This window comes from Balaenoptera physalus (genome assembly GCF_965194825.1).
Source record: "Balaenoptera physalus genome assembly, chromosome: 13".
Classification (NCBI taxonomy): domain Eukaryota; kingdom Metazoa; phylum Chordata; class Mammalia; order Artiodactyla; family Balaenopteridae; genus Balaenoptera; species Balaenoptera physalus.
Window position 1 is genome coordinate 93980196 of NC_138892.1, and position 17205 is coordinate 93997400.

A 17205-nucleotide genomic window follows, 5' to 3' on the forward strand; every position below is an offset into this window, starting at 1 on the left:
CAAACTGCCAATGGAAGAAAAAAGAAAAATCTTAGATAAAACTTTAAAAACTGATCACAATAGCACTGAATAATTGAACTGATAATAAAGAATCATTAGGCCAAAATCTGAAGGTAATCATAACCCAAAGAGTTGAGAATAATATCCAAGAAATAAAGTATCTTTTGTCTTGGAATTTACCCATAATTCAAAGACAAGTATGTAACATTAAGATGATAATGTGACATTTTAAGAAACCCTCTTCACAATAAGCTAGAAATAAAATGACCAAACTCAGTTAAGGATTAACAAGAATTAAACACTCCCACCTTCCCCAAATTTCAGAGCCACTAGCTAATTTTGCCAAGAAGCTGAGTTAGAATAGATGAAGTAAAAACAAACAAGCAGCGACTCTGTGGTCCTTACATAGATTTGCATCCAGGTGTGCATAGCTTGGGTAGGTGAGATAAACTCAAAGCTATGGATTTGGTTTGTGACAGTCAGCAACTGATAGTGACCCATGCTCCTGAGAGAAGTAAATTCACATCCTCTGTAGCAGACAGCACGTTCATCCTAGATCTCAGGGAATTTCCACCAATAATGTTTGTCTGGAAAACAACACCATGAGATCATCTAACACAGAAAAGAACACAGTTTAAGTATTCCCAGTAGGTAGTGGGTAAAAATAGGACATGATTAAAAAGTACTTATTTAAACAAACAAACAAACAAGCAAAAAAAACAAAAAAAACAAAAAGAAGAAAAAAGGGGAAGGGAAATGAAAGAAACTTGGTAGACATTTTTACATAGGACAGTTGTTTAAATCCACAATTTCAGTAATGTTTACATTCAGTGTAAATGGACTAAATGTTTTAGTTTACGGACAAGCACTGTCATATTGGGAGAACCACACCAACTATATGCTGCCTCCAAGAGACAAATAAAATACAAAATACAAAATGAACGAAAGTAATGGGATTAAAAAAGATATATTATGCAAACTTTATTTCCAAGTACACATGGAACATCTATCAGAAATTGAATATGTATAAAGACAGAGGATAACTGAAACTCATATGCCATTCTGGTGATAGTGTCAGTCGCTTCTACCACTTTGGAAATAGATCGGCACTAACTGGTACACTTGAAGTCATGCATCCCCTATAGCCCAATAATTACATCCATAAGGATATATACTGGTAAAATTCATTTACATGTGCACCTGGATCCATGTACTAGAATATTCATAGCAGTATTGTAATAGCCAAAAACTTAAAACAATTCAAATGTTCAAGAGTAGAATGGAAAAATGAATTTGAAAAATTCATGTAATAGAATATTAAACAACAATGAAAATGAATAGACTATAGCTTCGGCATATGTACTCTACAAACACGAAGTTGAGGAGAAAAACAAAAAGCTAAACACCAAAAATAGTGAACTATGATTCTGTTTACATAAAGTTCAGAAGCAGGAAAAACCAAACCAGGAGTCTGAAACTATGGCCTATGGGTCAAATCTGGTCTAACATCTGTTTTTGTAAATTGTTTTATTGTAACACAGACATGCTTCTTCTTTTACACATTATATATGGTTCTTTATGTGCTATAATCACACTGTTGAGTAGTTGCTACAGAGACCCCTATGGCCTGCAAAGACTAAAATACTTACTATCTGGCCTACATAGAAAAATGTTTGCTGATCCCTTAATTAAACTCCTCACTTAGTGATAGATATATAAGTGAGATAAAGCTCTTTTTTTAAGGAAAAAAACCAGGAACAAGAAAATAATGATAAGTATGTTTAATTTTTCCTTCTGAGTTAGGGAGAAAGAGGTTGTGATCACGAAATAACATATGAGGGGCTTCTGCACTGCTGCCAATGTTTTATTTATTTAGTTTTTACTTATGTTAAGTGTTTATTTCATGTACATTCCCTTTACAAATGTTTATTAAACTGTGTGTATGCATTTATGCATATTTTGATAACACTTTACAATTAAATATCTTTAATATGGTTTAAAGGAAAACACAAGCAAATCAAAAACAAACAAACAAAAAAAACCCAATGATATGCTAGGACTTTTCATAAACATATAACCCTGAATTTCATTTGATTGTTACTTATTTTTCTGATTTCACCATCCAAATTCTGCAGCTTCCTAATGGTCAAGAAAGGCATCACTTCCAATTAGGGCCTTTAACTTCTCATCAAATAAAGCAGATATCTAACTGACCTTCAGTTCCATTGCAGTCTATTATAGATATTTATATTAAGTAAAGTGTCTTGAAATCAGAACTCATCTTCTGTTCATTTTCTTCTCTTGTACTCTGCCTAGAAAATACAAATAAATAGAAATAAAGTTTTTGTTGAACTAGCAAAGGAAGCATAAGTCACTTATTTCTAGTCTAAACAGCTAGGATTCTAAGTGCAGATCAGACATATTCACAGAATCCTCTACACTTTCCTTTTTGTCATTGCAAAATAGGGGTAAATAAAGCTAACTAAATTTATAACGCTATTTATTAATAAACAGTATAACATAACCTATTAGAACTGTGTGCAAGGCGACCAACTTTTAAAAATATTTCCAGAATTATGAATTTTCCCATTTTATAAACATTTTTAATTGAGTCACTAGCGTAACATTAGGAAGACATGCTGGGTTGACATAAAGCCTGTTCCAAGTTTGGAGTCAACTGAAGTTCTGAAGTTTTGTGGGAATGCTAACGTGCTGGTTCGGGGCTCCAAAACTTACATTTCTCCAGATGGAGCGTTGTTAATATTCTGGATTTGTGGCATTGCACTATTTTGAAACAAATAAAATGAAGCAGTAAAAAGTAAGTTTGTTTGCCATATGGCTGTTTATTTCTGTGTGTAGAGCTTAACTGTGAAATATATGGCTTCTCAATATGGGATGGCCACGTAGTCACACCGGCACACCTGCTTTCAGCACGAAGAATCCTTCTTTTAAAGATGGCATTAAATTCACAGTATCGTGATCTGAAGAATTTTTCTCATCATTTATGAGATGGTGGGGAGCAGTCCGGCTTATAAGACATGGAAAATGAGATGATACAGTAGTAGCTTTTACCCTTTAAAATATATGTATTATTTAAATATGAAAAAGGACTGTTTCAGGTGAGTAAAGAGTATGACGAATAGGAAGTGTGACTGTTAATACTCTGAGGGAGGCTTGTGTTCCAATTCTACCAGAGACAGGGATTTTGAACGTAGCCTTGGGTGGGGAATGACATTTCTCTACCTAATCTATTCTACCTTTATAATTGGGATTTAAATAATAGAATCATAGAGCTATAGATTTCTTAAAATCTGATCTAGCTTTGCTCCAGGAAAGATACAATGAGGATTCCAAAAGAAGCAACAACTTATTTTTTTCTTCAAAAAAAATTTCTGTTCCTAATCAGTATAGGGCTTCTTTCAGGGTCAGGGGGTCACCTTGCTCTCAGGAGAGTCAGAGAAAGTGTGACCCCTTACATACCTACTGAGGATTTTAAATGCTGCTTTTAGGCTATAACAAGAGGCAAAGACACCATCCTGGGATAAATACTATCTTTTTAGCTCTGAGTCCAAAACTCTTCTCAGACACAACTGTTTAGATTTGATGGTGGCTTTCGGTATTTTGCTTGAGCCTTCCATCAGACCTTTTGTAGAAGTAACATGCTTGATTACATAAATTTTGAAATCCTTTTACAGAATTTCAATTTCAATATCTTTAAACCCTGAGAGTACAAAATGACCCTTCAACAGGGATTAATTACTTATGTGCATATTATAAAACCTTGAGACATTCAAATACTTGTTGAATCTACAAAGTTAAACACCAAGCGTATATTCAATACTGTTTATTAGCAAAGAGGAAGGGGCAGTCCACATCTTAGAGGTATGTCTCTTTATGTAGTTGGAGAAATATAATAAATGTATGAAAATGACTCTATTCTAAAAAACAATAGTACTTGTAAAAATAAGATAAATGATTCTCTCCTTTTTTTTGCTGTTACTCATGTTTTCTCTAATTCTTGGGTAAATTCTATTTTTTTGCAACATTTTCAGTATCAGTCAACTTTTAAGATGCACCTTATTCAAACCACTTCACCAGAAACCTCATCAAAGTGGACATCTATGAAAATATTTTGGGCTTTATTGCCAAATTCTGTCACACAAGTGTCTTATTAAAGCATCTAGAGTACTTGCTATTTCCTGCTCACCAGGACTCATCAGCATGATCTCATCAAAATAGTAAGTCAGTATGAAGTTCTGTGAGATGTGTTAATTTCCTAGGCTGCCATAACGAAGTACCGCAAACTGGATTAAACAACAGGAGTTTATTCTTTCACAGTGCTGGAGATTAAAAGGCAAGCTGTTGTCAGTGTTGACTCCTTCTAGAGGCTCTGAGGAAGATTCTGTTCTGTGCTGTTCTAGCTTCTGGTGATGGCAGGCAATCTTTGACATTGCTTGGCTTGTAGATGCATCCAATCTTGGCCTTCATCTTCACACGGAGTTCTCCCTGTGTCTGCATCTGCACATGGCCATCCTCTTGTAAGGATGCCAATCATATTGGATTAGGGGCCCACCTGACTCTGGTATACCCTCATTTTAACTAATTACGTCTCTAATGAGCCTATTTCCAAATAAGATCCCATTCTGATGTGCTGGGGGTTAGGAATTCAAAATATCTTTTTTGGAAGACATAATCCAACCCATAACAGATGTACATTTAGCTACATCCAAATATCCAAATAATATTATGTCAGGGAGCAGGAATTTTGGTAAAGCACTAAGTAGCCACAGAAGGTACAATGTTGACCCTATCAGTTGAGCAGAAACTTCTTTCGATCCTACTTAATAAATGTTTTTTAAAAGTACTTGTTAAATGGATGGAGAAATGAGTTTGCTCCAATAAATCAATCACCTTCTTAGTTAAGTTTAAACTAATCTTCAACCATTATGAACGATCTATTTTGCTTTTATAACTCTGAAAAACAGCTTAAGTGCTAATGTGATGAAATCTCCACTTCTGTGTCTTTCAAGTCTGTTTTAGTGGTACTAAATTCTGAAATTCTCTTAGGAACGTGGCACATCTTGTTTGCTGTTTAGTAATGGGGTTCTATGGTAGGAGCTTACCCTTAGTTTTTCTTGACATCCATAGCCTGACTGCCACATCAGGGGACAAATGTGGCGATTCTGCTAGTTGCCAAATGCCTATCCCAAAGGGGCATTCATGGACTGGAAAAAAATAAGCATAAGGTAGTTTGAGAATCCACTGGGCCCATTGTAAGGACCACATGGGCCAAAACTCCATTTATTACCTTATGACCATAAGCCCTTGGTGGTGGCTTGTAAGTAATTGGGAGAAGACTTGTAGTATATAACATAACTCTCCTTCTCATTAAGGGAACCGAGTCTCCATTTCAATCACAGGACTTCAGGTTGTCAAGAACTGTGAGGAATCTGAGTTTTTATCCTGTTTACAGGCTAAGTGATTAACCTGCCACAGGTTCACAGGTACTGGCACAAGGCAAGAGTATTCAGAGACAAAAGACCCAAGCCCAGCAGATAGACAGCTTCATGTCTTCATTGGTTTCTCTTGCCCACAATTCTCACAGAGTCACGTGGGAGGATGACGCAGGGAAATGTTGTACATGCAATGGATTTGCATCTCAGTTAAAGAACACCAAGCTTAAGAAGCTCCGGTCTTTTATAATGAGTCATAAGCAACCCTGCCAGAACTTTGCTCCAGAACAAGATGTTATTTTTATTACTCTGATCAGAAAACAGGTCTGTCCTCGCCCCAGAAGGAAGCACTATCTCTACTCCCACAGTTGTTTGCTGTGTAAACATCCTTGTAAGGATAGTCTAAAACAAAAGCTGTTTATATCTCTGCTCAAAAGAATTGCCAAAAATGAGAGACCCATGGAGAACTGTCTCTCAACACAAGTATGAATTACCTTAAGCCTGGAAAACAAGTGACAAGTAATTACTTCCAATTGAAGTTATCCAAATCAGGTTTCTGCTAACCAGACTTAAATATTTTTCGCTATAATATAAAGTATCAATAATAATTTTGTAAGCTGCTGGCACTTCCAAATTAATGTGTTTCTCAATGCATTTGTGAGTGAGAGTCCTTTGGGTCCTCTAGTTGGCAGGAGTTTGTAGCGGGAGAAGATGAGAAGGTAAACCATGAACAACCAGACAACATCCCTATCTTCTTGGTCTTTTGATTCCTTTCTCCTCATAATGTCAGGGAAGTTCTGGCATTTTGACCTAATTGAGTATAGGCTACCATTGAACTCAAATTTTATTCAGACTGTTAGAGCCACTTTTTACAACTTTAGTGAGCTTATGCAAAATCTCTCGTAAGTGCATACTTATGGATATATTCAGCCTGGCACTGCTTGAATCAGCCTTTAGAATCCATTTCTGCACATACTTCTTATTTTCCTGCTGATAAAAATTAGCAAGATTTTGCAATTATTTTGGCATTCAAGCTATCCTAATAACATCTCCCTAGACATGGTATAATCTCAATCTCTGAATCTAGAAACAATAAGTATTAGGAGTGGATTCTGAGGAGACTATGCTAGGAAATTCTACAGGGGAAGTTTTGAGATTCAATATTCTCATATTTATGTAAGTCTGGCCAAAAGTTTGCCATCTCACACCTTAGGGTCCCTCTCCTTTCCCATTAATACCCTAATCTTAAAACGAGTGATTTAGGCAGGTTGTGAAGTCAATTTACAACTTGCTCATTCTACCCATGTATAAGCGTTTTGGTTCCCTATCCTTGCCTTGAAGGGCAATTTAAGTCTCTGGGGTTTTTTTAAATCATATACTTTTAGTAAACTTTCTATGCCAGTAAAATGGCAAAGAATCCTGTTTTGCTGTCATTATTATCAATACGCTTATAAGGTACAACAGTTGCTAATTCTCCAAAGTTTTTCCTTCAATCACCCCTTCACCGAAAGCAAGCACACGTGATAGTATATGTAATTATTATACCACTGCAGACCATTGAAAATTATTATGCTATTTTCTGTTTGTAAGAATGCCTTCACTACATTCGATCTCTAACCAGTAAGCAACTAATTTCCATTCTCTCAGAGAGCTTTAAGATCTGTTCCCTAGAACCACTAGGTACCAAGAACTCCATCAGTCGGGGGTCAGTCAGGAAAATAGAAACAATTTGGAATTTTAAATAGATGAAATTTAACCCAGAAAAATTTTTAACAAAGAGAATAGAATTGCTGAGAACGCTAATATGGAATGGGAGGAAAAACAGAATCTGCCAGATATGTTGCCCAAGCAATCTCAGTCTCTTCAATCATCTTCTCAGTGCTGACTAGTAGCAAAACTAGATTGAAATAGTTCTCAAGGGTAATTTAGAAATATGATTGGCTGCAATGCAAAGTAGAGTACGGCAGATAGAATAGTGCCTTCCTTCCACACCAAAGATGTTTACTTCTGAATCCCTGAAATCTGTGAATACTATGTTGCATGGGTAGGAGGAGTTAAGATTGCAGATGGAATTAGGTTGCTAATCAGATGACTTTAAAATAAGGAGATTATCCTGGATTACCTGGGTGGGCCCAGTATAATCACATGGTTCCTTTAAATGTGCAAGAGTTAGGCAAAAGAGTTAAAGTGAGAGATGTGAGGAAAGAAGCAAATTTCAAGTGATGTCATGTGAAGAGTCAACCCACCGTTGCAGGTTTTGAAGGTGGAAGACCACAAGCCAAGGAATGCAGGCAACCTCTAGAAGCTGGAAAAGGAAAGGAAACAGATTCTCCTGTAGAACGTTCAAAAGGAACTCAGCCTTATAGATACCTTGATTTGAGTTCAATGAGAACCATTGTGAGATATTGACCTTCAGAAGCGTAAGATGACAAATTTGTGTTGTTTTCAGCCACTAAATTTGTGATAATTCATTATAGTGGCAATAGGAAACTAATACACTGAGGCAAGATAAGAGCACAGAATGAATATAAAAGCCAATAGGAAATTCACCTCACATCTAATACTCTTAATTCCTAAACTAGTTCGCAGCATTTGGGTATGAGGGAGAAAGTGCCAGATCAATGCTTCAATGAATAAACCTTAAAATTTATATAAACCCTAGAGGGATCAACCACTTTTCCCCCACTCAATTAATTACATGATCCTGCAAGTGAAACTGTAGTAATACATTTGAATTTATTAAAAAATAAATATTTTAAAACAATTTACATTAGATGATTTATACATATGCACATACTGTATTACCCCATTTTAGAATGACTTGTCATTATGGACTTCAGGTCGACTCTCAAAATTATTATCAGAATCAAGTATGGCAAAAGTAGCATATGAAGAGGTAGTAGCAATTGGCAGAGGAGGCACAATTGAGGCAGCTGGGGAATTCTGGGACAGCATCAAAGCCAGAGGTCCAATTCTTTTCCTATACATTAGGGAACATTGGGTCACTTTCTTTGCAGATAGATGGGTCAGCTCAGGACTTAGGCCATCGAGCAAAGCTAGACAAAATAGAGAGGATCCAGGTCCAGGATGAGTGAACCCTGTCATCATTCAATTCAAAGGTGTACAATTTGTGGAGGAAAATGATTCAGGCCAACTTAGATGCTTAATAAAAAGTTAGGAGTTGTGAGCTCAGAGTATACAAACCAAAGGCAGGTTGTAAAAGTCTAAGCTAGAGGACACAGAGAGGACTGGAGCAGAGATACACAAGTCCAGACTTATTTATTCAGAGGAAGACACACACACACACACACACACACACACACACAGAGGCAATAGTAGGAAACAAAAAACAGAGTAGGAAACCAGGCACAGAATTTCAGTATCCCAAGAAGTCAATCAGCCCAGCTAGCATGATTGCCTTCTTGCTCTGCTTTAAAGTAGTCCTGTTGTTGATAAAATGAATTCACAGTATAGGCTGCTTCTGGAGTAAGGTAAGTGCAGACATTTGTTGTAGAGAGAGGGATTTCTTTATCTGGGAAGCAATCAGAGTAGCAGTAATAATCTAGTTCCGCTTTTCTTTCATTCATCTGGTCAACAAATATTATTTAAACAACTATGGTACTATAGTCATTGTGCTGCTCTGAAAATATAAGGATAACTACTGTTTCCATGAAATGTATTGTTGATTAACTTAGGTATCTGGGTTAGTTTTAACCATCTGGTAAATGGTTTGTGTCTTTCACAGCCTTAAACTCTGACTTATTCTTTGTAGTTTAGTTTAATGAAGGTATCTGGGTTAGTTTTAACCATCTGGTAAATGGTTTGTGTCTTTCACAGCCTTAAACTCTGACTTATTCTTTGTAGTTTAGTTTAATGAATTCATATACTCTGTGGAAATCAAACAGTTGATCTTTACCATCCAGATTCATGTTCATTCAATACAGGGGAGTGTTTACATTTCTCCCAATAGTATTCATCATCAGGCATATTTTCCATTCTTAATTTGTCTCTTTTTTATTTTCTTTTTTTCTGGATCATCTCAATATTCTTCATGTCTAACTTGGGTTTTGGAACTTAAAATTAAATGTAGGGAAATCTTGCTTATATATTATTTGATAATGACAATCAAAATTTCTAACTACAGAACACTGGTTCACAGCATACATAAAAGCTTAAGTAATGCTTCTGGATTTCTCCTGATAAAACTTTGCAATATGCCTTGGAAAATAATATTGAAAACACGTTCTTGCAAGAAGCCTTAAAGTACAAATCTGTAGGATTTCTCAGATGTAACAGGTTAGTTCGAGAGTTAGTACTCTTTTATGGTATCGCAGCATTTTAGCATGTTAAAGATAAAACACGTTTACTGATCACTGGAGAGAATGCAATTACAAAAGCAAGTTCATTTGTACTCCCTATTCTGAAAACCTGGATTAAACATTGGTGTATGTAGTGCAGTTGGAAGGGTATGGGGAGATTATACTTCTTGGTTAAATTATTCTGGCTCCAACTAGCTAGTCAGGAGCAACATGGATGCAGAATTTAAAGTACTGAATTTTTCTGTTGTGCTTGTACTGGATCATCTGAATAAAATCTGAAATGCCAACCCTGTCAGAATACTCCAGTTTAACCTTATACCTAATCCAAAGATATTTTTCTCTGAATTTTCTTACTGTTTACCAAACAAGGATTTTGTTGCTACGTACATATTTTCTGGTTGAAACATTTACATAGGCTAACATAATTGGAGAGCTATGCTAAAGCTTTTTATTAATTAGGCCATTAAATCTCTATCAATCTTAACTCACATGTGACCTAAAAAAAACATGTTCAGAAGCAAAGGCATAGCACTGGCATTTTGGTAAATTACTACTTGCTGTCTTTTCGCTTGTGATTATGCTAAGAAAAGAAATTAAAATAAATCTCAACTACCTATAACAAAGCCATGGGGGACTCTGTCTGAAAATATGTACTGATATTTGCCCCAGGAAAATGTAAAGATCAAAACCTGAATTTGGAACGCTGAGCCAAAAACAAGTGACTTGTGCAGCTTATAGCTACGTTTAGATGACAGTTACAAAATATTTTAGAAGTGAAAAAACTGAGGGGGCAGAGATATGGAGGAGGTGGGATGAAGAGCTTGGGTAGTAAGATGTCCAAAGTATTGAAGATTGTTTCTAGTTCCATTTTCATGAAAAATAGAAACATTTACTTTGTTAAAACCGTTGAAACAGTTTGGAAGCTTTTTATCTGTACTGTGTGAATTGAAGCTAGAAAAATAACTTTGAATGAGAACTCAAACTTGTGGTGTCACAAACATAGCCTCAGTGAATCTAAGAAGCTGTATCTTGAGAAATTCAAAAAGAAATATTTCATCACATTTTATCAACTAGGAAATTAGAAATTCTTATCTAGTTTATGCAAATTCCATGATTTAATTAATGCTACTTATTATTTGGAATATGTTTACTTAACATATACCATGAGAGGATTAGAATTGCTAATTTAAAAATAATAATATAATGTTCTTTAAATAAAAATTTCCCTGAAAGTGCATTCTTCAGGTAATGCAAGTATTATAACTGCTTTGAGTTATAGAGTTATTATGCATTTGCTATGTATGTTTATGAGAGGAAAAAGCTTTCCAATGTAGTGAAGGGGAAAAATAAATAAAGCCAAGAAGTAGCAATTAAAGATTTGATCATTCCATCTCAGATCACAAAAGGTATAAATTGATCCATAACTTATAATACTTCCAATACACAAACATATTTTTCACGACTTCTCAATGTATAACCAAGGACTAAGACGTTCATAAATGTTACATTAAGAAGCTTTTAATTTATAATGCAAACCATGGCTGTAACCCAAAGAAAGAATATACAGTACTTTTCTGTTGGATATGCAGTCATTTTCAAATCATTCCCTTTGGTGCTTTTCTTCACTTTCAGGAGAGGAACAGAGGGAGTCCAGGTTTGTGGTCTGCTCCCCTGTTGTTCTTCCTCCTACAGTCACTGCAAACGCGATGAACCCATAACTGCTCACTGGTGCGCACACACGATCCACTGGCTTTCATCAGTAACTTTCCTTCTCTATGAAAGTTTCTGTCAGAGAGCCATGTGCCTTATTATACAGCTCGTCCAACTCCACTCACCATGGTCTGGTATCAAATAAAGAATGGCAGAAAATTCCACAAAAGATTTCTTCATTTGTGAGATCCTCAAATGAGTTCTTTCTTTCTTATAGTGTCTCGGAGCAGCTGAACCGAATGAGTCTCAGTGGACTTACAAGAACTGGTAGATCACAAAAGTTTCTGTGGCCTTGATAACCTCTTTAGTTGTTCCATTCTACCAGCAGAACTAGCATGGAGTTAAGTCAGCATCTCCATGAGCAAAATAAGTGGCTCTAAATATTTGTCATTGGATGAGACTTTCCAGGAATGATGAGGAAAGAATAGCTCATAAATTGCATTTATTTTTGTGTTTTTCTTTTTATAATGCACATTAGATTTTTCTAAAAAATCTTAAAGATAAAAATTCAGAATATCACTACTTTATAGTTATATTAACTTATTTTGACCTCATAAATGTAAGCCATTTTTTTAAAAAAAGTAAATTAATGAAACACAATAAAACAACAAACACATCAATAATAATGCATAGATACAAATAACCTGGAGAGGTCATGTAGCCAGTTTTCTTACTCTAAAAAGGACTGACTAGTAATACAGAGGAGAGTTATTAGATCTTCCTAGGAAATATTTACCATTAGAGCTGAAAAGGAAAATGTAATATAAGACTTTCACTTTTACACTAAAAATACAAAGTTCAAAAAATTGGTTGGATAACCCAAAGAAGTACAGGTCTAGTCTAGAATTTCTCTTATCAATCACAATGATTTTCCTTCTCGACTTTTTGTAACTTTAAAAACTTTTTCATGGATATTATATAAATTCATTAATTTACAACTCTGAAAACAATTATTAAATAAATTCTATGGTCTAGGCTCTATTCTCTGCATTGAGTTTACAAATATAAAAATGACAACAACAACCAGAAAAAAATCTTATACTTAAGACCTTAAAATTTAGAGGAGATTGAAATAAATGAATAAATGAATATATTATAAAAGGATAGATAAGTACCATGACAAAAACAATAAATAGTTATGAGGGATGCTAATTAACACTCCTTTCTGAGGGATGACAACTGAATAGGAACCTAGATAAAGTACATGCAGATATCTGTGGGAAGAAACTGCCAGGAAAACGGAACAGTAAGACAAAGGTCCTGAATAGAGGTCAGCTTTGTACGTTGAAAGAATCACGAGGAAATCAGTGTACCTGATGCAGAATGGTCAAGGGAGAAAGTAAGATAAACAAGTCACAGATGATACCTGGTCATAGAGATCATGGCTAGGGCTTTGGATTTTACTTATGCATATTAAAACGCTATTTGTGGTATAATGTTGGTGGAATGCCATAATCAATTTATATTTTAAAAAGGATAACTCATAGCTCTGTGAATACACTGTAGTTTAGGCAAGAGTGAAACTAGAAGGAACAGTTGGGGTATTGTGCTAGTCTAGTTAAGACAGCATAATGGTTTGACCTGGATAGATAATTTTGGAGTTTATAAGAAGTAGGTAATTATATGTGGAATCTAAAAAAAAAGGGTACGGATGAACTTATTTACAAAACAGAAATAGAGTCACAGATGTAGAAAACAAACTTATGGTTACCAGGGTGTAACGGGGGGAGAGATAAATTGTGAGACTGGGATTCACATACACACACTACTATATATAAAATAAGCAGGAGCTCCCAATTCTTACCTGGCATTCCAGACCCTGGCATCCACTAATCTGCATTCTCTCTCCATAGATTTACCTATCCATACTTCATATGTATATTTTATATAAATAAAATAATGCAATAGGTGACCTTTTGTGTTTGGCCACTTTCATTTAGCTTAATGATTTCGAAGTTCATCATTATTGTAGCATGTATCAGCATTTCATTCCTTTTAATGGCTGAATAGTATTTCATTTTACCATAATGTGTTTACCTGATAATCTACTGATAGGCATTTGAGCTTTTTCCACCTTTTGGTTTTTGTGAGTAGTGCTGCTATGAACATCCACGTACATAAATGTATTTGTTTGAGTACATCTTTCTCCTTCTCCTCTTCTTTTTTCTTCTCCTTATCACCATATAGCCTTCAGTCATATGGAAAGAGGCTTCTTCTCACACATAATAAAAAATAAATTACAATAAGAAATAATATTTTCAACTCTCAGATTGGCAAAAACCTCAATTTTTGACAACACATTGTTCTGATAAAATATGGTAGACTTTAACATGGAAAGTAGGAACACATAATTATGCAACCCTATGGAGAACAACTGCAGTATTTAGCAAAGCTACAGGTGTTTTTTTCTTTGACCTAAAATTCAGTGTCTAGAATTCTGTCCCATAGATACATTAGCAAATATTTGGGGGAAAATGTCTGTAGGTGAATATTGATAGCTACAACTTTTATAGTATTCATAACAAAAACAAAACCATGTGGAAAAAATTCAAATATTCATTTATAGGAGACTTGGTAATAAATGACACATCTGCACAATGAAATAAAATGCAGCTGTAGGAAATAATAAAGAATATCTCTACCTAATGAAATGGAGGAATTTTCAGGCAATATCTTAAGAAAAAAAAGCAAGATGGGGGGAAAAGTCTGTATAGTGATGTATATGTGCAATTTAATAAGGGGGAGAAATGCAAATATGCTTGTGTTTGGTTACTTTAAAAAGATAGATGAATAAATTTTAAAACAAACAAAAAAGACATTTCCTGTATGAGAGAAAGGGAACAGAGTGGAGAGGACGGGGCACAATCTAGGCTTCTTTATATTTGCCTAACGTTCTACATTTGACTTTGCTATTTTGGAGATGTTAAGATGTTCATAAGGTAAATCTAAATTTATAAAACCCTTAAAATCTAAAGTAATGTAAAGCAAATGAACCTGCCATGTATCTAGTTGGTGGCATATCATACAAAAAAGAGTTATTTCAAGTGACTCTAAAGCAGCTAATTGACCATTTATGTCTTATAAGATATTCCTTAGAACAAAATTACCAAAATATTTAAATGGTTTTAATCTTTATATTGTTAGTAATAACATTGATATTCTTATCATGATACATATGTATACAAAAACACACACATATATGAAAGCAAATAATTATGTTAATTCAATTAAGAACCAGTAATTCTAGCATAAGAGAAAGGAGGTTGGAACACACAATCAAAAAAGTTCTAATAAAAAACCTATAGTCATATTTGAATTGGAAATAATAGTTTTATAAATTCAGGGTGTATAATCTCTTCAAAAATATATATTTTCTAAACAGATTCTGAAAGCATTAGAAACACTAAAGAACACCACAGCAATAAGCTGAACTCAGCTACCCAGATTGTGGTCTCTGTCATTTTCTCTAAATGCCAAATGTTGGACAGTTTAATCATCAAAAAGAATAACAGAAATGAGTTCACACACAGCAGGTACGTTAAAATTCATATATTTATAGCGACACTTAAATAGTGAAACTCTTATTGGTCAGCTTTAAAGAATGTTATAGAAAAAATACTATTTTGAAATAGTACCCAACATAAGAGCACACAAATATATTGATGCTAAGCAAATACTAACACATCTGAAGGGAAAAATAGACAATAATACAATAATAGTATGAGACTTCAATACCCCTCTTTCAACAATTGGTAGATCATCCAGATATAAAATCAATAGGAAACGCTGAACTTGAGCTATGCTTTAGACCAAATAGACCTAACAGACACATTCCATCCAACAGCAGCAAAATACACATTCTTCTCAAGTGAACATGGAACATTCTCCAGGATAGATCATATGTTAGGTCACAAGTCTGAAAACTTCAGATGATTGAAATCATATCAAGTATCTTTTCTGACCACAGTGGTATGAAACTAGAAATCAATAATGGGAGGAAAACTGGAAAATTCACAAATATGTGGAAATTAAGTGATACACTACTGAACAACAAATGAGTCAAAGAAGAAATAAAAACTGAAATAAAAAAACATCTTGAAGTAAATAAATAAGAATACAGCATGCCAAAACTTAAAGGGATTCCGTGAAAGCAGTTCTAAGAGGGAAGTTTATGGTGATAAAGGCCTACATTAAGGAACAAGAAAGATCTCAAATAAACAACCCATCTTTACACCTCAAGGAACTAGAAAAAAAGAACAAACTAAGCCCAGAGTTAGCAGGATGAACATAACAAATATACATTTAAAAATTTTTTTATTGAACCCTATTTCAAAGGGAGCAAATAGTGGATGACAGGAAATTTTTCTCTATAAAGACACTCTAGCTAATACATACAGAAGAAATGAGAGTATTTAAATATTACTGTGTTGAAATCATTAAAGAAATAATGGGTCCAGGCAATGATTATCAATAGTTGTTCACATCCCCCAAAGAAAATCTATGTATGTGAATCCTAATACATAAACACTTGTGAAATATTCTTGTCAAAAACTGAACCTGAAACTGATCAAACCTGTAGTTCTAACAGGAAGACAGGAAATACAGAAGACAGAAGAATATATTAAATGACACCACAGGAATACCCTCAACATGGGGGTCAGTAGAAGATACTACAGGACTAACAGCCTGGTTTGTTCAACTAATAAATCGTAAGATAAAAAAAGAAAGAGAGTGTACAGGTTAAAATGTAATTAAGAGAAATAGCAACCAAATACAATGCATGGTCAGTATTTTGTCCCTAGTTATGGTAAACCAACCATGAAAATAATATGAGCCATTTGGGAAAAGTTGAGCATTGACTTGGATATTTGATAATATTCAGAAATCATTTCTATATATTTTACATACCATAATGAATTCATGGTTGCATGTTTAAAATTTTAAATTTCTGTTGTAATTTTAAAAACTTTTTATCTTGAAATGGTTTGACTCACAAGAAGTTGCAACAATAGTACAGTGAATTCCTGAGTACACATCACCTAGCTTCTCCCAAAGGTTAACATCTTATAAAATCATAGTACATTATTAAAACCAGGAATTGACCCATTCTACTCATGAAACAAGGGACCTTATTCATTCTTCACCAATTTTTATACACTCTTTCTGTTAATATATATAGTTCCATGAAATTTTATCACACATAATAGATTTGTACAACTACAATAGAAATCAGAATAAAGCACTCTTCCATCACCAGAAGGATACTTCCTGATATTATCCCTTCAGAGTCACACAGTTCTTTCAACCCTGACCCCTAGCACTGATTATCACTATAATCTTGTCACTCGAGAATATTAAATAAATGATATTTTGAGATTGGCATCTTTTACACATCTTCAGATTCGTCCAAATTGATGTGTCTATCAATAGTATGTTCCTTTTATTGCTGAGTAGAATTTCATTGTATGGATGTAACACAGTTTGTTTATCCATTTGCCCATTAAAAGATGTTTGATTATTTCCAGTTTTGGTTATTACAGATAAATTGCTATGAACATTTATGTACAGTTTTTTGTGTAAACATAAGTTTTCATTTCTCCAGGATTAATATTCAGAAGTGTGATTACTGAATTATATGGAAAATGCATGGTTAACTTTATAAGAAAGTGTAAAACTTTTTTTCAGAATGGCTATACCATTTTACATTCCCACCAGTAATGTAT